Raw genomic sequence first — 25,484 nt, 5'->3', positions numbered from 1 at the left:
CAAACCTGTACTAAAGCAAAATACTTATCTGATTGCACCTAGTCTCAGGAGAACAATACCAAATCACCAAGTATGATCAAAGACATTGCTTCTCTCCTTTTTAGGCACTGTGCCATAAACATTGCCAGACAGTTTCCCACCCCACCCGACATTTTAAAAACTATGATCTTTACCATCTCAGGATTACAAAGATGTGGTCACATGTGAAGTTTAGTGTTTATGAGCTCATCCTTAACATCCACCTCAGAAAGGTAAAGCATACACTTGGGCATCTCAAGGATATTTTTAAAAAAATATGTAACTTTCAGTAAAAACAAGCCTTAACATATAAGGCAAGTAATGTATATTGCTTTGAGCTCCAAAACACAGTACCTTTCATTATTGCAGAGTTCTTTCATATTTTCTTGCATATTTCCTCTTTCATGGAATGTTAGTTCCTAAAGTCAAACTACTAAACAATGAAGAAATGCACAGAGCCACATAGAAAGAAAAATTTGAAAGAGAATATTAATATGGACTTCCATGTGCATTCAGTCAGCAGTCGCGTCTCTAACAATATCAATGAAGTCTCAACAGAGCTTCCACCAAATACCTGTGCCTTAGATGACAGGAAATCAAAGAGACAACTCACATCATGAACAAGTAGCACAACTAGTATTTGAGGGCAGTCAGCTAAGGAACAATTTGTTACACAGCTAGGAATAATAGAAACAGCCTTCAAAACATAGTACTGGAACTGACAATGAGCTGACTACAAATGTTTCATTTTTATTTCCTTGAGTGAATCATTATGATGTTTCCTTCTCAAGGAACAAAGGTTACACACATGGATTAACAATTAAACATAAGGATCTGGAAAGATGTCTCAGAGGTTAAGAGCACTGGCTGCTCCTCCAAAGGTCCTGTGTTAAATTCCCAGCCACCATATGGTGGCTCACAAGTATCTATAGTGAGATCAGGTGTCCTCTTCTGGTCTGCAGATGTACATGCAGGCAAAACACTGTATACTTAATACATTAGTAAATCTTAAGAAAAAAATTTTTTAAAGGAATTAAACATAAGATCAGCATAATGCATGAAGAGAACCTAGACACCCTGTTCAGATATAGCCAATGGACAGCTTATTCTCCAAGGCTGTGAGGGAAGCAGGGACTGCCTCTCACATGAACTCTGCAATTTTATTACCTCCCTTTTGGCAGAGAGACCCTGTGGGCACACAGAGGAAGGGGGTGCAGGCTGTCCAGATGAGCCCTGTGGTCAGAAAGTGAGGTAGAAAGGTACCACCTGTCAGAGGTCTAAACGTGGGGAATAAGGCAGAATGGGGAGGGAAGGTGGTAATGGGAAAATACAAGCCAGGAAATAACAATTGGAATATAATATGAATAAATTATAATAATTTTAAAAAGAGGGAAAAATAAACTCTTGAATAAAAAAGATCTTATTCAGGGAAATCTCTGAGTAATGAAGGATCACTGCTTTTATTCGGTTTTTAAATGTTTTCTGTTTTCTTATGTGAAATGGTTTGTTTCATGAAGAGAATACATGGCTTGGGGCACGTAGAAGGTCTGCTCACTCATTTCCAGACAGTAACCCAATTCCAAGGGCCTTTGTGGGAACCATTTGCAGTAAGAAGACAAGAGAAGTTAATTGAGAAATGAGCAGCCTTATTTTTCCACCTATTCTTTTGGCAACCCTTGATGCAACAAAGACCCTGATAAGCATCTCCTGCCTGAAATGTACAAGTTCACTCAGAAAAACTCAAAGCCCAATAAACATATCCAGCCACTGGGTGATGTCACACATTCTCTAGCTTGCTAATGAATGAATCACATAATTATCTTTTCTTTTATGTGAACATTTCAATTGAGAATGAAGCACAGCAGGGTGTACAGACAGAAATTCAGGATGTTAACTTTCTATTTTTTTTTTCAAAAACAGTATTTTCAGCCCACAGTAAGGCATCTGTGTTCACCAACTCAAAGAATGCATGGCAGTGAGCACTAATACATTCACATATGCAAATGAGTTCACAAGCATGAGCAGGCTGGGTTTGAAACAGAGTTTTCAGTTATGAGATGTATTTGATGCAGTGTTGACATCCACTTTGCAGTACAGTCTGAGGCTTGGAAATTACTTTACTTGCCTGCTGATGTAAACCATCTTATGCTACAAAATTCTCAGTGACAACTCCTTTTGATAGGGTTCAGACATTAATCATGCCATGTAAATCATGGCAAGCACAGTAATTTTCTAAAGCAGAAACCTAAGGTGCACATAGACACTTGAGAAAATGAGTTTGTAACAAGCTGGAAAGACAGCAATTTGGGTTATTTTATAAAAAAGGCTCCCAAATCAATTGTTTCTCTTGAAAACTCATATGCTTATTAGTGACACTGTAAGTAACTTTCTCCCCTCCACTTAGTTATAAACCGTATAGTGTATGCCAAGAAAATATTTGTTGTCATCATCAACAAAATCGGAGTTAAAATGGGAAACATAATTAGTCTTGAGCAATACTTTAATATGAAGCAAATATAACACCAGAAGGGGAAGTTTAGTCTGGTTTTTACACGTTGATGATTTAAATTGTTGGTAATGAATTAAATAAAATTCCAACCAAATGCATTTAACCGCAGTGTTCAAGAATGACATAGCTTAAGAAACTGCAATGAGCCAGAATTTTTCTATGCCTTCACTAAGCAGGAATGGCTCACTCCTTGTCAGGTCTTAGCAACTCTCTGAGTGAGATAATGCATGAATATCATCTTGCAGTTGAGGAAACCAAATCCTAGCAAGAACAAGCCCAGCAAGAGCAGGGACAAGCTACATTCTGTAAGCCATGAAGTGGGCTCCTGAGCCCAGGTGTTACTGAGTTACTATCAAAACACATCTATCTTTCCATTTCTGTACTATCATAAATCACAGGGCTTCTTTTATATATTCATGTAATGACAACATTGGCAATTTCTACCACAAGTGAACCTAAATGTGAACACTGACTGCTTAGGAAAACTATCAGATAAATGGACATGATGGAATGTAAAGAGATTCGTAAACACATTGAAAGTGAGACTCTAAGAGTTTTGGAGACATTCAACTTTTAAAGTGAAATCCCTGCAGTACTAAGAAACAGAGTGACTCTATATGAGCACCGATGTGAGCACTGCACTTCTTCATGAATTCATAAGAAATATCATGTCATACAAAGTTATAACCTTCTCCAGAAACTACCTCATACTCTTTCTCCCAACTCCTTTTTTTTTTCTTTGCAGGCATTCATATAGGCTGAGATGTGAACGATGACTGTGCTGGCCTTTGAATTCCTAAGACTTCTCTGTGTCAACTCACAATAATTTCAGGATTCAGTATTTATTACATGAAATGACTAACTTTATGAGTACCAAGTAGGAACTGATTGATAGTAACCCTAGGCTACAAGAAGATAGAGCAGCTTTAAAAAGTCTGGGGATCGGAGATGCCTGGTGGCACTCAGAGGAAAGATAATAGGTCACCAAGGAGAGACTTGATACCGTATGAGCATATTCAGGGGGAGGAGGTCCCCCTCAGACACAGACTTAGGGGAGGGGAGGGGAGTAGGGGGGAAGTGGGAGGAAGGGAGGAGTGGGAGGATACATGGGATGGGCTAACAACTGAGATGTAATATGTATAAATTAATAAAAATGTATTAAAAAAAAAAAAGAAAAAACTATGCACTTTAAATATTAAGAATGGCCAATAATACTTGAGCTATTTACAAAACCTGGATTATAGATATTTGTGCTTAAGTTCTAAGAAAATTAATTTTCATATAAAATACTTCCTTGCCTACAGATGATTTTATCTTCTAGTTAAATATTAGGAATAACATAATGAAAATGAGTATCATTTTCTTTCTTTTACAGCTTATCAAATTGCATGTTATTTTTAAATATTATTCTGGACTTTCTGGCAAATAATCATGTGTCTGAAATGGATAGGTCATTTTAATGTCAAAAAAAAAAAGTCTGGGGATCTAAGATTTTATTTATTCATCTATCTATCATCTATCTATCTATCTATCTATCTATCTATCTTTCTATCTATCTATCTACCTATCTATCTTTCTATCTATTATCTATTATGTATCTACCTATTATCTACCTATCTATTATCTATCTATATATCTATCATCTATCTATCTATCTATCGACCACATACAATCATCTCTTTCAGAAATGGGGCTCTTGTCATTCTTGTCCATACTTTCCCCTTTATATTCTTCCATCGACAGTATGAGCTTTCACTCTCTAAAATCTCTTCTTCTTGCCATTGTGTAGGAGTGCAGCCCATTAGCTGACAATTCTCACTCACTTGTTGCCACTACAAAAATGCACTGCTTCTTGATGAGATAGAGAGAGAGAAACATAAGGTAAACAATAAAAAAATGAACTAGTAAGGTTTAAGGGCAGCAGGTGAGAAACTAGAAGGTGGGCCAAAGAGATAGCAGTTAATCCAACATTCGTAGAAAATTTATCCCAGTTCTTGGTGTATGGTAGAATCTGGACTGAAAACAAGAAAGCAGGAGCAACGGAAGCAACAACAACAAAATAAAAACAATTAAAAAATGGAATATTTAGGTAAGTCAGATAATCACATATTTACCTGCACAAGCTGAATACTGCCATGGTTTACATGCGTTCTTGCCTCTTATCTGTAATCCGGAGAAGTCCTGACATGCTTCTATTGTATTCAACTATTGCCAGTTACTTTGTGTCTTTTTTGCCACTCAAGTCCTTACTCTCAAATTTGTAAAGCAATCTACATACGTGAGGATGACTTATGTTCACCTGGTTTTATTTGGGTCAGTGTGACACTCTACACTTGCTAATATTTAAGTATTTCATATATGATTATTTTGCTTTAGACAAGTTCAGCTCTGCAGTTGTCTAGATATTTCTTGCCTGGTGCTCAAATAACAATTTGTGTACTGAAACCCTGACTTCTGACTCAGAGATTTACTTGCAAAGAGAGAGAAAATAAAATGATATGACTTGATATAACACTATGAAAGGACATGTAGTGAAGAGAAGCATTTGTAAGCAAACAGGAAAGCATCCCAATTTTTTCCCTAAGTGACAGGATAAAGAATGGCAGTAAGTGAGTAGAAATAAATGAGTATATTGGTAAACTTCAGTTTTGGAAAGAACAGAGTGAGCTTGGAGAAAGGGTGGAGGAAATGAAGCTGAAAGCCTTTTGATAAGATCAACCAGATTTGTAAGCACTTCAGAAAGAGTAGTCTTTGTATTTTGCTGTCAGACTTACTAATTATTTATTTTGGTATCTATGAAATATAGAGAGATCTTCTCGGTTTCCATGAGTTCTGTTAACATAAAAATGCTGATATAAAAGTGGCATCACCACACTTTAAAACTCAGAAAGGCCCAAGCAGTAGCATAGGTTATCAAACATTTGTGTCTATACTTTGAATTATTTCAGTGAACTTACATATATTTCTTCTCTGAAGACACTGAAATAACACAGTGCAATAATCTGGGAAAACATATGTATCCTGGATGAGGAAAGAATAGGTCAGGAAGTTAAGAAATATCCGTTCATTGCAGTTACACAGAAATCGAGTATGATACGCTAATATTTACTACCAGGATGGCATGTGGTAGAGAATAAATTAACCCTTATATGTCCCTAGGGAAATTTAAAAAAATAAAAGTTTTACAACTTTGAGTTGCCACAACAAAATGAAGTCAGTGAAGAACACTTGCATTTGAGCCTCAAGTTTTTATCCCAAATGGTTTTAGCTGAGAATGAAATGAAAATCAAATGCTTGTTCCCTTCAAATGCATCTCAGATCTCACAAGGCCTCTGTCTAAAGCCTACAGTTTCCCAACTAAACCAGAATAAAATAAGTATTTTCACAAATTGTTTACTCCTCACCTTGCTTGCCCTTTGTTTTTCTCTATTTTATGAATGACGGAAAGATGTGAACATAAACTATTAAGCCATAGATTAAGTCTATCTGATACACAAACACACACACACACAAATACACAAACACACACACACGCACACACATATATATATAATCATTATGATTCTCGTTTTATAGATAAAGAAAATGAAAGGAAAAACAGTTAAGGAACTTGTCAAACAGGGTGCATGAGTGGCTGCCAAGAGGTATTTATCCCTAACATTCAGGCCTCTTCAGCCATACTAGTTTTTTGTTCTGGAAGATCCAGCCTGCTGCTTCCACCCCAGCTTGTCCTTGGTAAGCCTTTGCCTCTATTCCTGTCTGTAGATCACACTCCCCAACCTTGTTAGGATTTCTTTGACAATTTGACTTGACCCTGAGCAAGTGGCATGGAATAACAAGCAAAGGCTTGGCACTAATCTTATAGAACTGTAGAGATTTTTCTGTTTGCTTTGCACAGTGGAGGCTCCATCTCCAATTTGGATGGAAAATGGGAAATGATTTTTCCCTTTGCCTCAGCACATGCCTCAGCCCACGAGTGAAGAAATAGCATGGAACAATACTGGGAATACAGAAGACCTGTGGGAAAAGCAGAAGCAAGACTTAAAGCAAGGGTGAGGGATGGAAATGGGACAAGTCTTAATCATGTTGTGTCCTTGAATATTTGTTTCTGCAAGCATGCTGCAATCACATAATAGAGTGTCGTGCAAGGACTTCCATAAATAGCAATCTGCATATGCTTGATTGTCATTGAATAAGTATAAAAACCAAAAGGACTCACTGATAAAATATATTTACATTTATTAGTTTCCTTTCCACCCTCTCAGACAAGTTTGAAATTACCTTGTCTACAAATAATGAACTTAGACATGTAACTCTGTGTGATATGAATAATACTTGTTTTTTTCGTTCTATATTTTTTTCTTAATGCCTAAATTGGATAGTCTCAAAACTCATGTTAATGTTTTAACTCTCGAGTTGTGACTTTATTTGGGGATTTGATCTTGAAACAGATTACTCAATTAAATGAGATTATTGGCATGATACCCACCTCAGTCTAAATGATGTGTCTCATAAGAAGTGAAAACTGAACATAAGTTATCATTTGGGCTGAATTTATAAAGGGCAGGGGCCTTGAAAAGGCTTGAAAAAAATCAAGGTGACTCTGAGAATGGCTAAAACCAAAAGCTCAAGTGACAGCACATACCGGCAAAGATGTGGAAAAAGGGGAGCAGTCCTCCATTGCTGGTGGGAATGCAAACTTGTACAACCACTTTGGAAATCAATCTGGTGCTTTCTCAGAAAATTGACAATACTGATACATCAAGACCAAGTTATACCACTACTATTTATATACCTGAAAGATGTTCCACCATACAACAAGGACATTTGTCCAACTATGTTCATAGCAACTTTAGTCATGATAGCCAGAATCTGGAAACAACCTAGATATCCCTCACCTGAAGAACGGATAAAGAAAGTCTTGTACATTTATACCCTGGAATACTATTCAGGTATTAAAAACAAGGAAGTCTTGAAATTTGCAAGCAAGTGGATGGCACTAGAAATGATCGTCTTGAGTGAGGTGACCCAGAAAGGCACGCAAGGCATATAATCCTCTGAGAGACTCAACCCAGTGGGAGACTGGGACAGGTGCTGTGCCTTTCGGCTGGACTCTGGGTGAAGTACTGTGACTTATATAGAAACAGGGCTAGCTTTGCTTTTTAATCCTGCCAATACACAATTGTTTTTTGGCACAAAACATGTATATACCGCTCACATGAGAGAATGTAGTCCCTGATATTTAAAGGGTAGTTGATGGTGGGTGGCTATATCTGTCCTTTTTAAATTTCACAACCATGATTCTAATTAGGAAAACTGCTGGTGTCTAGGCTTGATATCTTAAAGTTGTTAGTATATATAAAATGGAAGCCCTGGATGCATCAAGCTATCCAGGGTATATACTCAAGAAGAGTTGACTAATTCCTCCACGTTTCCCTTGAATAACAAGCACAAATACGCTATAAGTCAAATATTAAAGACCACTGTTCTCCCATTAAGGAGCGAGTTGAAAGACAGTGAATGCGTATGAAAAAAATCTGAGGCATTAATTAAAATAGCAAGACAAAGAAAAGAGTAAGGTAAGAAAACCTTTAGTGAACAGTACCATGAGAAATGTAAGATAAGAAACTTAAAAATATATATATAAACTTTTTTTTTTAAAGGAGCATGTTGAGCTTTTCAGGAAGAAACCTTCCCATGTGTCCAACATGAGCTCATTCACAGTCTTAGGAAAGGCAGGGTTGTCAAAATCTAGAATTTCTAGTGCTCAGAAAATCGCTCTAAGTCGGAACGATGCTTTTATGGGTTGTGAGAGTAAATACTTATCTGCAGACAGATTCCTAATGATCTGATTTTGGATAGGGGCTATCTCATATCACATTTTTTCATATTATCTCTTTCCTTTATTTTGTTTGAAAGAGTAACACAGGGCTTGTTATACATATTTTCTTTACTCCTAGAACTAAGATTTACCAGCCAGCAATGTTTAAAGGGAAGATAAGCATATGAACAAAATTATTATTCTCTGAAAGGATTTTTTCAAAACTTTTACTGTAAAGAGAAAAATTCATTGAGTACTAATTTGTCTCTAAAGAAGTAAAGCTTTTACAGCTTACAAATTCAGGTGCACTGCAGCTGATTAAGAAACATTTAAAATCCATTCTTTATCAAGCTTGTCCTACTGTATTCTGTGTTAATTTCGTTCTGCAAGGTTGTTAAAAGTAACATGTAATAACAGATCATTTGGAAGTAACTATTTATTATCGACATGATTCAAAACTTTATACAAAAGGCTTAGAAATAAAACCTCTAAAGTCATACTGCAAAGAAGGAGACAATACAACAAGTTGCATTTACTTTTATAGATTAGAAATAGGCAGTTTCAAAATTTTGCACAATATTAACAACTTATTCTATCTTTTCCATTGCTAAAATCTTTTGTATTGAGTTTCAGGGTTGAATCATTATTCCTCTGCAATATAAAATCCTTGATGTTTTTTATATATCAAATGAGGACACTGAGGTCCAGAAAGACTGGGTAAAAAATTTTTTTAATTTTTTTTTCCTTTATTAATTTATTCTTGTTACATCTCAATGGTTATCCCATCTCTTGTATCCTCCCATTCTTCCCTCCCTCCCATTTTCCCCTTATTCCCCTCCCCTATGACTAAGTGATGTGGTCCTCAAGTTTACAATGCATATTTAGCTCCTCTGAGTGATGTGCCCCTCTTTGGTATGAGGCAAATCCTGAGTGAATGTATAAAGAAAAGATGAAGTCTTGAGCAAATGTGTATTATTGACAAGGACCACTGCCTCAGAACCATGAGTATTGTCAAATCCATCCTTGGATCAGGCAAGAAATTGTCAAAGTCTTTCTCTGGTCCACGAGCTGGGCAGATAGAAAGTACAGAAGTAGGCTCAAGAAGCATCTGAAATGTTTATATTCTAAGACTAATACTCTACCAAGACCTCCTACCAAAACAACCTAATCCCTCTTCCCTCTGCGGTTCACAACAACCCCACTGAAGTTCCTTTACAAAGGATGCTGAGGGTCCTGGTTGCTTGCATAATTAGTGTCATTCCATCTGAGTGAGCACGGCCCAACTGGTACCAGTTTTTCTCTACATGTCTATGTGTGCCTGCTATTACCTCATTCCCTTATCTTCCAGTCATGTTTCCAGGAGCAAGCTATGCTGTATGTGTAGCAGTCCCCCCTGCCTAAAGTTCACCAGTCCCTCATGAGAATTCTTCTTAAGATAAGTAAGATGTGTTCAGTTCCCTCTCCCCAACATTTATCTGAATATCCTTTGATAAAGTATTGACAGTGACATGCCTCTGCTCTGCTCTAGCTTTGCTTCAAGCAATTCATGCTTCCATGTAACAATGAAGACTCCTTTAAAGTATGGTTAAAAGATAGGGTGTGTCAGGTTTCCCTTTCTCTGATAAACAAACAAACAACTATTAAAAGCATCTTAGTATATTTTATATACATATATATGTGTATGTATGTGTATATGTGTGTGTGTGTGTGTGTGTGTGTGTGTGTGTGTGTGTGTGTGTGTGTCTGATTACAAAACACTTCTGAGTAAATGTGTAAATATTTGAGTTTAATAGAAACACCGAAGTCCTTTAAGAGACCTTCAGAGACTTTCTTTGCGTAGTCTGCCAATACTTCTCTCCTTATTACCCATCCTCATTTCAGCCATTGATTCATATTCTTGAAACACTTCGCTAAGACATCACCATTCCATCCATAACATTATCATATGCCTTGATCTTTTGAACTCACATTAAACATACAATTTGATGAAAAATATGGTCAAATGTGACTTTATAAATATTTACGAACTTAAGAAAATGTAATTCAGTATAGTAGATTTTGAACATTGGAATATTTTGTCCTATGCCATCTCCTCTAAAATCCTTCCCATCTCCCTGCACACCAGCCTCTGTCTGTCTGTCTGTCTGTCTGTCTGTCTGTCTGTCTCTCTCTCTCTCTCTCTCTCTCCCTCCCTCCCTCCCTCCCTCCCTCCCTGCCTCCCTCTGAAAAATCCAAACAAACTAATACAGAGAGAATTAAGACAAAATTACAAAACTACTAGTTGATATAGCCTTAAACACTTCATTGGGAAAAATGGTTTTTCTATCCCCAGGAGATATCAATTGCAACACCAACCTGAGTATAGGTGGGACTTTGTGTCTATTTTCCTTGAGATTTCATCTGTTTTGAACTTGTGTAGGTCTTGTATAAGCTTTCACAGTTTCTGTGGTTTCATGTGTATCAGCCCTGTTGCTCTCAATGGCACTATTTCCTCTCTTCATCCATGACTTCTCGCTCTTAGAGTATTTTGCCTTCTACAGTCCTCTACTATGAAGATCCTTGAGCCTTGAGGAAAGTGACTTGATAAATATGTCCCATTTAGGGTATAGTGCTTAGAACAACTTTGATATCTTATCTAATTTTGGTAAGAATAACCAAGATCAACATATCAAATGACAGTACATGCTGCCAAAGACGTGGAGAAAGGGGAAGACTTATTTAATGCTGGTGGTAGTGCAAACAGGCACTATCAAACTCAATGTGAAGGTTTCCCAAAAAACTGAAGATTGATCTATGATCAGTCCTTGCTATATCATTTTTTCTTACTTCTCCTACCCACTTATGTTCATTGCTTCATCAACTGATGAGCAGATAAAGAAAATGTGGTACATATACATAGATTATTATTTACCTGTTAAGTAAAATAAAATTATGAAAAATTCATTTAGATTTTTAGATCCAGAAGCAATCTTCCTGAGTTTGATCAGCACATTGCTTAACCCTCATCAGAGAAGCCTTTTCTTTAAATAGATTATTATTATAAATTATAAATCTTTCAGCACAGGAGTTTTTCTTCAAAGTGTTGATTACAGAATGTAATTTTTATTTTATTAGATTAAGGTCAGTCTAAACCTTTAGAATAGTAGTGGTCTCTGATGTCTTTTCCATTTTACTTTCTTGCAACTGACACACAGTGTTGAAGCACTTAAAGCTTTCTAGATATCATTTGAATGTTTAAAACATTTGGACTTCTTGATTTGGGCTTAAGGTTAATCAAGGAAATAAATATGATTTGTATATTGTCTAAAGTCATATTTTTGTCATGTTGCACAATGAATATTCTTAACAAATATTTTCTTAATGAGTGAATTAATGGCCAATGCATTTACATGTAAAACACTGTAATGCATAAATCAGGAAAATATACAGGAGAAAAGTTGTTTATACTTCCTGGATACTTATGAAATTAGTTTTTTTGGTAGATAAAACCTGTAGAGCATAATAATTTTCATTTGGCTCAACCCAATTTGCACTATAAATACCACTGACTTGTTATAAGAAATTTTACAATAAAATAGAGAAACATATGCTACACATTGCTTAAAACTCCAGAAATAAAAAGTGAAAAACTAAAGGCATTACAGGGCAATTCCAATGTGCCAACAGACTTTGTAATTCTATTATCATTAAGATAGATATGCTGTCCACACATGCAGATTTTGTTTCAGACTTCCTGGTAAATAAGAATAGAAAGAAACATAGGGCAGATTCAGCCTCTGTTCTCACACTGAATTTAAATAGTTATATTCCATCATGTCAGCACTCTCTGAGAATATTTGTGATAATTTAATTGTCTATCTAGTTTCCTTTGCAACCTGCCCATAAATCAAGATTTTTGATATCTATGTAAGAAAAAAGATATGTAAAGGTTGACTAACAGGCAAACTGAGGTACAACAATGGTTACAACTATTTTACCAAAGAATAGATCTGTTTCTGTGTGACTTAGTTGGCTTCATTGTATCTAGTTGTGCCATTCTCTATGCAACTTTATTCAATTATATTACTTTCACTAAGAAATATCCTCTAGCTTAAATGGCTCGAAATATCAAAAGCAATGATTTGACCAGCTTCTAAGCATTCCATGGGTTTTGGTTTGCATGCTTACAACACTGAGAGATTCTTCTTTCTTTCTTTCTTTCTTTCTTTCTTTCTTTCTTTCTTTCTATATACATACATATTTGATTTTATGTAACTCCATAGGCACGGTCCCTGCCCCTTTTGTTGAAAATAGATTATTCGCTTATATAATACACCTCGAAAAATGTTTCCCCTCCCTTTACACATCTTCCAACTCCCCTCATCCGCCCTGCCCACCAGATCTATTCCCACTTTTTTCCCATTATAAAACAGCAGGCCCACAAGAAACAATATACAAACATGACAAAGTAAAATACATTAACACAAGGTAAATGCCATCACACCAAAGCTGAGCAAGGCAGCCAAACAAGAGGAAAACAGTCCCAAGAGCAGGCAAAAGAATTGAAGACATCTTTGCTCCCCACAGTTAGGAATCCCACAAAAACATCAAACTAACAGCCACTAAATAGCCACAGATGGACTTGATGATAGTTCATTATAGGCTCCAACTTAGCTGTTTCAATCTCTGTGAACCCTTATGTGTCCCTCATAGTTGATGCAGTGGACCATGTTCTCCTGCCGTCCTTCATCCCCTCTAACCCTTACAATCTTTCTACCCCCTCTTCTGAAGGATTCCTGAACTCTGAGGGAAGGGAACTGATAGAGAACTCCAATGTAGACTCTCTCCAGATAATGTCTAACTGTGGGTCTCCACATTTATTCCTAATATCTGCCAAAGGAAGCCCCTCTGATGATGACTGCACAACACACAGATCTCTGAGTATAGCAGGATATCATTAGGAATCATTTCATTGAATTCTTTTATCTTTTTTTAACCAGTTGTATTGGGTTCAACCTTATGTCTCTTGGCTATATAATTTCAAGTTCCTGGGAATCCAAGCAGGGTTGAACATGGACTCTCTCTAGGTACTAGGTTTCTGAATACGCCCAACACCAACTTTCTTTGCAGCTCATCTGGCCTCCAACCTGATCCTGCTTTGTTCTCACCAACCCACAGTCCATCTGCATAGGGCTACTCAGACTGCAAGCTCTGAACAAGAGTATAGGTTTCTCCACCAAAGTAATAGTCAAGCATAGATAATTTCTATCCAATGTGTTCATAACTATCTGTGACAAAGAATAGAAGAGCTGATTCAGCCTTAACTGCTTTGGTTTAGAATGGAAAATAAAGAAAATTGTACCTTTTAAGTGAACTTTTAGGACCATCCCCATTTTCTCCACTTATATTTATATGTAATTGGTCATGCATATAATTAAAATCAGATACATACACAAACGTACATGTTCAGAAGGTACATGGTCAGCAAGATAAATGAATACATAACCCAACCCAAAATAAAAGCACAGAGATACTTAGATTGTGCCCTTTAGAAATCATATTCCTCTTCTTGAACATCATACAATAGAACCTTAAAAAAATAAAGGGAAGGTGCTGCAGAACTCTCTGTCACGTGGCCCCTCCCAATCTTGTTAGTGGATCATTTTATATTAACTACTGTTGCTTCACTCACAAAAAGTTAACTTGCTCCTTTTGTAAACCTTGTAAAGTTTTGTCTTCAATTCTTTGCATAAGAGATCAAGAACCTAAAAACCTGGCCCAGACACTGACCCACAAAGCAGCAAACCTACACATACTCTGTAAATATGAGTATGTGCTATAGGAAATCCAATAATTAAGAAGAGGTCATGTCTGGTTGATGTTAGTTAGCTGTAATGAAATAGCCAGTGATGTTAAAAGAAGGCAAATATCTACTGAGGCATTTGTGGGCCTACTGATGAGTCCTGGTCATTTTGTCAAATAGCCCATTGTGGTGACTTAGTTTAAATAGTACTTGTAAGTACTAGGAATTGTATGTGGTTTGGGAAAGAATGTTCTGTACCAAGCACAGGGCAGCACAGGAATGTAAATCTGAAAGAAATGACAGAATAAAGCCTAAGAGTTACTGAAACTGCTTTGGCAGTATGTTTTAAGACTGGAGAAATAAAAGTCTTAGACCAATGCCAGCTTGAAAAAGGGAAGATTCTAAACTATTGCTCTAAGGTAAACACTAGCCTAAAATCAGATGAAACTTCTACTGAGTTTACTGAGAGTCAGGATCTTGTGGAGAGCCGATGTCCCCCGAATGGATCTGTTGCCCAGGGAATTCTGGTCTCATTGGTGGGGAGTTACTTGAGAAACACCTATTAATTAGCATGTGGCTCTTTATTTCGTATTCCCAGCTTCACTGGCTTCTGTGCTGTCACTGTTTGGCTAGAGATTCATTCAGATTCCTGCAGATTCAGAGAAGCTGAAGCCGGAGACCTACCTTATTCTCTATTCAGAAACAGAGGGAGTGTTTGTGGCTTTGGTAGTTGTTTTCATACAGTGGCATTGCAAGCTCACTGGCTCACTTTTGCAAGGATACAGAGGACTGTTTTACCAATCTACCGCAAATTGTAAATGAGGAAATACCTAAATTTTATATTTAAGTACGTTTTACCTAACAAAATCTTCCCCAACAATGCAAAAGGTAGTAGGTAGGCAAAGTTATGTTGAGAAAACACTACATTGTAGAAGGACCAATGAATTGCTCTTTGTGGGACTTTGTAATTTTATAGATCCTTTCAAGTGTATGTTTTTCTGTGGTGAAGTGATATGAAATTGATGTCTTGCTATTGTTTGCCTACTTGAATACATCTGGTCAAGGTTATTTTCCACGTTATCTGCCACTCACATCCTCTATCTCTAGTCTCGGGTTATATGTTCTAAACATTTTCTCTTGTACTTCCACTCAACTTTTCTTAAGATTCAGTAAGTTAATATATTTCTAAAAAAAAGTCACATCAAAATTCTGGCTATGGTGCTACACAGTGCTTTCAGGCCTCAGATTCTAAAATTGGAAGAAATTGCACATCTATGATAGAGCTATTTGGGAGCTTATTGGTTTTCATGTTATCCTATAAAGATACTCAGAATAAAATGCTTGCTTAAGTCATTCAGAAAATAACTTCAAACTACAACCAAAACTAAAAGCAGATAAAGGCTATAATTTTTTCTCTATTTATATATTCTATACTACTAATAAACTATCTATAGTTATGTTGGTTTATTAAATGAATAAATTGAAGACACTGACTATATTGTTAATTATCAACATTCTGTAAAGTTGCCTTTTTAATGTTTTATGATTTGATCAGATTGCAAATAGTAATTCAGATATATTCTTTTTTTGTTGTTGAAAAGATTACATGGCTTTGACGTTCTTCAAAATTGTGGTCCATAGTGTTGGATTTCTGAGGCAGTTTAAAAGTATAGGAGATACAAAATGACTGATTATTTTAAGCAGAAAAGGGCAGACATTCTCCTGTGAAGAAGGTGTTTGACAAATGGGAAGGTGATACATGGAGTTTACTTAGGGGTTTGAAACTGGGAAGATAATACAGCTTCAAGGAGTTGTGCTTTCCTTTTCCTGGAGTTGTGTGACAACCATAGAATCTTTTTTTAAACACATTTTTATTGAAAAATAAAATAAGTCATATTACATCTCATTTTCTATCCCATCCCATGCCTCCTCCCATTCCTCCCTCCCTCCCACTTTCACCCCAATCCCCCTTCCCTATGACTGTGACTGAGGGGGACCTCCTCCCCCTAAATATGGTGCTAGAGTATCAAGTCTCTTCTTGGTAGTCCGCTATCCTTCCTCCGAGTGCCATTGGGCCTCCCCAACAAAGGGACATGGCCAAATATGGGGCACCAGAGATCCTGTGAAAGTCACTCCCCAGTCTCCACTTAACTGTGGAGAATGTTCTGTCCCTTGGCTAGGGTAGGGGTTTGATGATGACTGCACGTTTTGTCCTTGGTTGGTGCCTTAGATCAAGCAGAACCCCTGGGCTCAGATCCACCCATCATAATGTTCCTCTTGTAGGTTTCTAGGACCCTCTGGATCCACCTACTTCCCTATCCCCTATATTTTTCTCACCTAGAGTCTCAATAAGATGTCCTCACCTCTATCCCACTTTCCTGGTAAGTGAAGACTTTCATGGGACCTGCCCCTTGGGTGAGTATATATGATTTGAGTCTTTCTGCTTCTGGGTTAGCTCACTCATTATGATCATAGAATCTTTAGAAACTGTCTTTCCCTGGGTACCAAGACGGAGGTGACAGAGGGCAATTGAGTTTGGCAATGATAGTGAAGGAGAAGAAACTAAAGTTTTAACATAGGGCCTTGGTCAAGACTTAGAAGAGTTTGTTTAATGTTTAGTCTAACCTAGACAGCTTACTTCTCTTGTATTTTTTATATTTTGCACATTCTCATTATAAAGAAGAATAATTTATCCGTAGATTCTTTCACCTTTAACTGCTAGGCTCAGTTAGATTAAGAAACAGAGGATAAGGTTAACTTGACAGTAAGAATCTTAAAAGGTGATTGGTATGACAAAAACTGTTCAAAAATCTCTTTTAGTATTTTGACTTTTATATATTTTTGCCTTCATTCAATTCTTTTTCACAGACATGCACACATCGGGGAAGATAGTCAATGTCTTTTTACAATTAAGAAAGCGTAGTTAATATCTAACTCTCACTTGTAATAGAAAGATCACTGCAAATATTAATAAGAAAATTAATTTTGGATCCTGGGTTTTCCAGCTTATGATATTATACAAGAGAGATTTAGGAATATAAATAGAAAAATAGATGATAATCTAATGATGGCTAACTTGTGCTGAGATTAGCATTTCAGCTTCCATTCTTGATTATTCCGTGGTTCTTCTTGCTGTATATAGTTGATATATGCACAATAATATAAATGTATATGTAAAAACTAATAATGAAAAGAACTGTAATTAAAAAAAAAAGTTGGTAATGATTATTGTGAAAGGAATTCCCTGCAAAGGCTTCCAAAATTTGAAAGACTTAATGGGATAAAAGTAGCCCCCTCTCAAATCTCCCACTTTTCTAACGTGAGTGAGCATTTTACAGAAGCCTTAAGTGCTTTTTCTAGCTTGAGAGAATAGACTAAGTTTTTTTTATTAATGTGCATGCTAAGGTTCCCTCTAAGAGTCACATAATAAGAAAAACTTAACTAATTCCACAGAAACAGTAGTTTGTAAAGAAAATTGGGCAACTTAAAGTTTAGGCAGACAGGCATCTATTTTATCCTGTCTTTACAATAGAATTTGCATCTTTAGATCTCAATAGGACAATCTTGTTAACTAGAAACCCTATAATTTACTGTAGTTGTTTTTAATGAGGCTACTGACTGGGGAATGTATGCAGAAAGAAGAGAGAGAGAGAGAGAGAGAGAGAGAGAGAGAGAGAGAGAGAGAGAGAGAGAGAGAGATTTTATAATAGAAAATGGAGGTTTTTAAATGCAATTTGGAAATACAGAGAAGGGTATAGTAAAAATTAGCATAGCAGCCATGTCTATATAGAAACATTCTTTATTCCTAAGTGGTCATTAAATCAAATACTAAGTGGCAATTACTGCAACACAATAGGCATATTCAGGAACTGACAAGCTTTAACCTTTGAGGGTTTTGTAAACCATTTGTCCCAAGTACATTATGTCCCATTGCACAAGGTGATTGCTACACCATAGGCTTCAATGCCATGTGAAACAATCTAGTACTATAAATGGGTCAATTATTCTGAGGTAATTTAAGACATCTCTGTTGAGCCATATAGTATTCAATGTGTGTTTAAAAGGACTCTAGGGTCTTAGGAAGCATAAACATATGCAAAGTACACATTGTCATTTGCGTAGGATGCACAGGATATACTTAAGGATTCAGAAATGTTATAGGGCCCATTCTCAGGGCAATGCATGAAATATAGCCAGTGCTTCAAATATTTACCATGCAGGGGCTTTCAGAAAAACTTGCATCAGAATGACAAAAACTAGGAAATTGAAATCAACTCTTAATACTACCCATTTATGTCAATTTTATAGTATTTCTTCTGCATTGCTAAATGCACAGCTATTTTAAACAATTATGTAAATGTATTATAATCATATTATGCTGATTGACAATGATGCTTTGTTTTATACATTTGGAAACTGGGCCTCGGACATGAGCCTGACTTCTGCAGACTTAGCTTGTAATCTACAACATATCCTGGAGGTTAAAAAAAAAAACATTAAGAGGGAGAATGAATATAGAGTAACATGTCCTCTCACCATGTTCTTTCTTACATTTAAGTTTCTACCCTGGAGCTTTTGTATCAACTATATTGATCTGTATGCTTTCCTTTGAAAGCAGAAATGGCAGTGAGACAGTGAGGACAAACCAGCTCAGAACAGAGAAATGCTACTGAGTCATCTCTATTGTCCTGATGAAATTTTGTCCTGGTATCATTGCTAAATCACATGGGATTCTCTATGTACAAATGCATGCACAAAAACAGCCTTTTTAATTTTTCATTATTGTGCATATAAACTCATCTAGAAGAACAACAACAAAGTATTGTGAGGGGGGACTAGCTGTGACAATAGCATGTGAAAATATTTTGGAGGCAGTGTCTAATGTAGACAAGACTGGCCTTGAATGGACTATTTACCTAAAGATGACCTCAGACTCCTGATCTTCCTGGCTTCATTTCCTAAAGTTGGGGAACTTTATGTTTGCAAGGACTCTATCAACTTAACTATATTCCCAAGGCATTATGTTCACATCTCAACCTACTAAGGGTTTGTAGTTGACCATATTTGAATTTAGATAACAAAGATATGAAATATGTTGAATGGATAGGAGATAGTTTTGCATAATGGAAAGTAAATGGTTGAAAATACTTAAGAAAAAGTATTAGCACTTACGTTAAATAAACAAACGCTTGTTCACAAACCCTGACAAGAGTGCCTACAAACACCTTTTATGCAGTATCCTCGTAGTCTGTCCTGGTAATTCTTTTTTCTTTAAGAATAAATTTCATGATCTTGATTAATAATATTACATGAAGTCATGCTAGAACTTTTCCATAAGAATCCCAGGAAGCACAGGCTTATCATTTGATTAGATCAAAGTCTGGAAGACTCTCATATATGCTGAATTCTAGGACTGGAGTGATGGTTCAGTGGATGTGCTTCTAAATTATCAGAACCCACCTAGAAAGCCGATCAGCATAAACCCATAACACCAACATGAGGGACAGAAAGGAATACAGCTCTTTCTTTTCAGGACTTCATACAGTGTCTGTAGGAATTACACGCAAGCCCACACAGCCTTTTATTTCTATATCAGCTACAGATGCAAATCTTGTTATAGCAAGTTTTTCATATGCCTTATCAAAGGCTGTTAAACTTATCTCTTTTTATTCTAACTGTGTAATGAAGCAGCTAAAGCGTGGTCACTCTAGAGGCATTAAAGGTCCATCATTATTAAATGTTTCAGTCATGAACCAAAGTACGTAGAACAGAAAAATTAGCCCCTATACACAGCACTTTCTTTCATTAATTTCAAAATCTCACCCTCCTCCCCTTTTTTTTTTTTTTTTTTTTTTTTTTTTGGTCCTTTTACTCTCCATTTCCTTTCCCCTGTTTCTTCATTTCCTATGATTTTAGCAAAAACAAAAAACAAAAAACAAAAAACAAAAACAAAAAAGCTATTGAATATTTTAATTATCAATAACATATAGATTTTGATGACAGCGTTCTCAATATAGTTAAAGTATTATTTTGTATATTTCCTTCCCTCCCTGTATTTTCCAAAAGTAAAATATGGCACTGTATCCATAAGAAGCTAGAGGTTTTTCTGAGGCTAAAACTTGCCATGTTTGTGGCATTTCTTTTGGCAACCCTAGCGGTTGGCTCTAAGTAATGATTGCTGTGTCCTAGGTTCATGATGTCACTGCAAGCCGCCAAATGATGACCATCTAATTTTTTTCTGTTTTTAATGGGTCTATTTATTTAAGAAGAAGGCAATTCATCAAACTACTCCATTCCTCTGAGTTACTGTACATATCCAAAGGGAAAAATTAGTGTCCTTTCCTCTTCAGAATTTTCAAATGAATTTATCTTTTGAAATGACAGTTGACTGATTTAATGTGTTTTTTATCCATCTCCCATTATAAAAGAAGGAATGAAAAACCAACTAGGATCAATCAAATTCTCTCAAAGATCCTGGTTATTTTTAAAGGCAATTGATATCCAGACACCAAAATATTTACTGGCAATATTAATTTATGATGGGTTTTTATGTTTTCACAAGGTGGAGATAGAATTATACAACACAAAGTATATAACTTTATCTCATCTTTTCACACTCTAAAACCCTTCATTTTCAAACACATGAAATAATTGCATGTATGGTAAATCCTGTGTATGGAGACACTGCATAATAGAACCAACTGAAGCAGCAGCATGTCCTATTCAGGGAACACTCAATCCTGCTGGGAAAGCACGGTGACACTGCTCAACTGTAAAGTCCAATATACTGAATTCTTTAAGTCAGTAGCTCAAAACATAGGTATTATATTTTCAATTTTCTCTACAGAAACAACCAAGAATATATGTTGCATTGTATAGTAATATATGTACAGGATAAGTTTATTCTTGAAATTATGGAAGCAAAGAAATCCCAAGAAAATCCTTGTAATAGTTCAGAGAACTGTGGAAACTTATATGGTAGACATGTCCAGAGAGGTCAGTGGTCTTATTTTACCTTAACATCAATGATCTAAGAGTTAATGGGACCACCATTTTAAATTATGCTTTCCATGGCCCTTGAAAACCTTGGTTCTGGTCAAATTTATACTCTTTAACATTTTTTTACTCAGTCATATTCCATAGTATGGGACTCTCCTATGAATTGCAGTGTGTTTTTTGGCATCTCTGACTTCTACTCAAAATATGTATCTACATGAGAATTCCCATTTGTTAAGAGAAAAAAAATGTCTTTAGACATTGACACATCTGCCATGTGTGTGAATGGGTAGGAAGTCTCCTCCAGTTAAGAAGACAGTGTCTAAACCTTCATTCGTGCTTTGAGGATACTTCTAACACTTTTCTGGCCTTTCTGATGACGATAACATTGATTCTCTACACAGATAGGAAAGTTATGCATTAGGTTACAAAGCATATTCCTGGATCGTTCATTCCTTTTTTTTTTTCTATCTAAAAATTACATTTGATAAACTGTTCTTTACTGAGATTCTGTTTTCACTGTATCACAACTTTACATATTTCCTTCTTAATTGTAGTGAACTCTGATCTATTAAACTTTGCTAGTCTTCCATTGGCTTCTATTTTATTTTCCATGTGTATCTTTTTCTTTTTCTTTATGCTACTTCTTTTCATACTTTGGGCAGTTCTCAGGTTTGGTATTGTGAGTAAAACTTCCCTGACACCTCACATTTCAAGCACAGTACCAAACATCTTGCTCTGTAAAAATTGTGTGATATTCTATCTCTCATTTATCAGGTTGTTTCTGGTGAACACTTGGCTCTATTCCCAGTGCTTGTCACAGTGCCCAATGATTCATCCACTATTGTCTTCACTCACATCTTTTCTAGTCTAATCTTTGCTCAGAACACACATGAATAATGGAATCCTTCCTTTGAGGAAATAAGGTAGTGAAGCTAAACAGTCAATTGTCTACATATGACACAAGAATGTCTTCTGTAATGACAAAAAGCCACCTTGGATTAAAGCCTTTGCCACCAAGCCTGAAGATCTGAGTTTGATCCCAAAGACCCAAATGGTGGATGGACAGGATTGTTTCTAGCTAGTTATATTCTAAATACAGACAGGTGCTATGGCACACACTTGTCTCTCTTGTCCCAGAAATACACAGTCATCACAAGTAAATGAATATAATAAAAGAAATATGACTGCAAATACCAAAGTAGAAGGTTTTGATGCAAATTATCTTGCATTATATCCGATGTTAAAGCCCATTTGCACTCCAGTCATCACCTATTTTTTGCTAAGTTTTGGGGTTTAGATTTAATCTTTCAAGTGGACCCGATCACTAGTAACTGTAACTTCAAACTACAGGAAGCTGAAGCAGCAGGTCTGCTTATTACTTTTTTAAGTGCAGATTGGTCTACAAGGTGACTGATGGGTCAGCCGGAGGTATAAATCTACAGAATAAGAGTTTGTCTCCAAGAAGAATCTTTCTTTGATTCCAACCATGTATGGCATTTGCTCACTGTGTCTGGTAAGTCAATAGAACAATAGAAATGTTTCCCAATTTGTTATGATTGCTCTTCCTCTGACCAGGCATGGAGGGAGGTGGATCCATGCTAGACAGCTACAGATACTTACAGATACTTTGCCCTGAGGTGCTCCTGTTCCAATGCAAATACCCTAGCACCGGTTTCATCTAAAACAGATTATGTTAGTGGGAAGTAGAGAGGGTTTTTGGATTCTGATAGATTTGAATTTTTCTCACTTAGGTAAGCAGAAGATGTTCATACAAGGGACAGGATATAATCCTTACATAATCTTCCTTGACTGAAGGTAAGACAATTCAGCAGAAGGGTATGCAGCACACAGATGATCCACTGTATAAAATTACAGAACCTAAAATCAGTCTTAGAAGCAAAATCCTAACACTGGGAATCAGAAGGGTTAATTTAATAACTTTGTAAGGAGCAGTCTCATCTTCCATGTTAGAAAAATAAACAAGAAAAGAAGACAAAATAACACCACAGGAAAATATAAAGAGGAAGCTCCAGAGACTTATCATTGTGAGCCATTTCCAAAAAATAAAATGTGAATTTTCATTAAAAGTTAAAGCTGGATTGTCGGTAAAGTCACCTAATGAGATGTGAAGGCTTATGAATGGCTGTCTGCCAGTCGGCACTGCTTTGCCACTGGTTAATGTACATTAGTAGATGGCAAAGTAACCGGCACACTTTCTGTAGGTCTAGTTTCACTTGACTGCTGGCTCAAAACTGGCGTGTAACATTGATTAATCTTTCTACATGTTAAAATTACCTCAGATATTTATGAAAATCACTGTCTATTAAGAACTTCTCTGCTGTGTCAGACTCTGACAGAGAGCTCGAGGAAGCTACCTTGTAAGTAAGATTCTCTGTTATAATTTGGTTTGAACATGATGTCTGAAAGAGTGTAACATGTGGTTCCCAGCCTTTAGTGCTGGTAGGTGGGGGCTGGGTTGTGGAACCTTTAAAAGATGGGGATCAGTGTAGAGAAATTAGTATATTTAAAGTATCTTATTACCAGGCAATGGTGGCGCACTACTTTAATCCTAGCACTTGGGAGGCAGAGGCAGGTGGATAGCTGTGAGTTTGAGGCCAGCCTGGTCTACAAAGCAAGCACAGGACAGCCAAGGCTACATAGAGAAACGCTGTCTCAAAAAAAAAGTATCTTATTAAAAGAGTTTTAGAAACACCAACTCCTTCTCTCACTTTTGTCATGCCAAGAATCCATGAAGGGATCATGACTCTCCAAATGCTCTCTGCTGTGTTCCTCTTCCCTCTTCACAGGCCCAGTGCACTCTAGTCACATAGTCATGGGTCAGCCTCTTCACAACCGTCAATCAAAATCAATCATGATGATTCATCATAAGTTGATTATCTCATGTGTTCTGTTACAGTGACAGACAGTGAACTATCAGTTCTTTCAGTTCTACACAGCAATTCAGGAGACCTCTGAGGTATTTTACCACACAATTGCCTTTTTGAAGAAAAATGAACATACATATGCATAGCCAAAACAAGTGTATAGTACCTGTGGATAACTTCACCATCATATGCATATTAAGAAACCTCAGAGGTTTAGAAGGCCTTCTGGGCTATATCTCTGTGGAAAGCTATTTCAAAGCTAAGGAGGTAGGTAGGTTTCTGAATAGTTGCCCATCCTACAGCCTGGGCATGCTCACCACGTTTACAGGTAACTATCATAAAAACCAACATGGGACAGAGCCAAGAAGCAGAATGACTCAGCCTAAACAAGATGATGCCTGCTATAAGAGTGATAAAAATCACAATCAAGACCAGATTTGGAACTATCCATGGAGATGTGTCTGAAATCTATTCATGATTTTTTTAGAGATTAATATATGTTGACACACCACTAAATATCTTACAGTTATTACTGTTTCATTTTAATGACAGCACATACAGAGCCCAAGTATCAAATGAAATTCTCCAGAATTATGTAGCAACCAAGAATAAAAGCCAGTAATTTTTCCACTTCATCACTCCAATTTTGCACAGTTGAAAACTAGCATTATGTGAGATGAAGTCCCCCTTTATATTTCCTGTTCCTATAGATCTGTGGAACACCTCAACTTTCACACATGTCCTAAGGACTACTGACTACATGGGTATAGGTGTATGTTTCTGAAAGAAGAATAACTGATAAAATAATGCACAAAGTAACCAGCATTCTTTTAGCACTCAGCTTTAGGGCTTTCCTTCTAAGTTTGGACAGCACAATTTTTAATTGGCCTATGAAAAGCTAGATCATGATGGCAGGGTAGAGGTAAAGGAACTTTCTTACTTCAAAACAGCAAGGCAACAGAGAAAGAGGATGAGGAAGCTGCCAACACAATATTCACTCCAGTGGTATAATACCCGAACATCTTATTACTTACCACTGCTACACTGGGAACTAACCCTGTAATACACAGGCACATAGCAGGCATTTAAGACCCACAGATTCTTTTCATCTGGATTGTAGTCCCCTCCCTTATCACTTCCCTATGCCACCCTCCTTCCTTCATCCCCTCCCTCCCTCCCCTAGTTCTCAAATAAGGGAGCCCTCCTCTCCTAACATCTTACCTCTGTCTATAAGGTCTCATCTGTAACACCTGTGTCCTCTTCCTCTGTGTCCTGGCAGGGCCACTCTGCCAGAGGGGAAGTGATAGAAGTTGGAAGGCCAAAGTCTATATCAGAAGTAGTCCCTACTCTCTTTATTGTGGGACCCAAAAGGAGACTATCTACTACAACTGAGCAGGGTCTACATCCATATCATACATGGTCTTTGGTTGGTGTATCTGTCTCTATATTGTAATATGGTTATCCTATATT

General features: G+C 36.7%; 1 long non-coding RNA gene across 1 annotated transcript in view; it reads left to right on the top strand.

Moving 5' to 3' along the window:
- Positions 1-25,484, top strand: part of LOC311603486 — a 127,803-nt gene that overhangs the window by 74,529 nt on the left and 27,790 nt on the right. The window contains exon 4 of the long non-coding RNA XR_014781101.1: positions 22,881-22,944. This is a non-coding gene — a long non-coding RNA (uncharacterized lncRNA). The remainder of the gene's footprint in view (positions 1-22,880; positions 22,945-25,484) is intronic.

Source organism: Acomys minous, assembly GCF_964271855.1.
Source record: "Acomys minous genome assembly, chromosome: 8".
NCBI classification, from domain to species: Eukaryota; Metazoa; Chordata; class Mammalia; order Rodentia; family Muridae; genus Acomys; species Acomys minous.
Note: the sequence above shows the minus strand (reverse complement) of the source record. Positions and strands in the feature narration are given on the sequence as shown.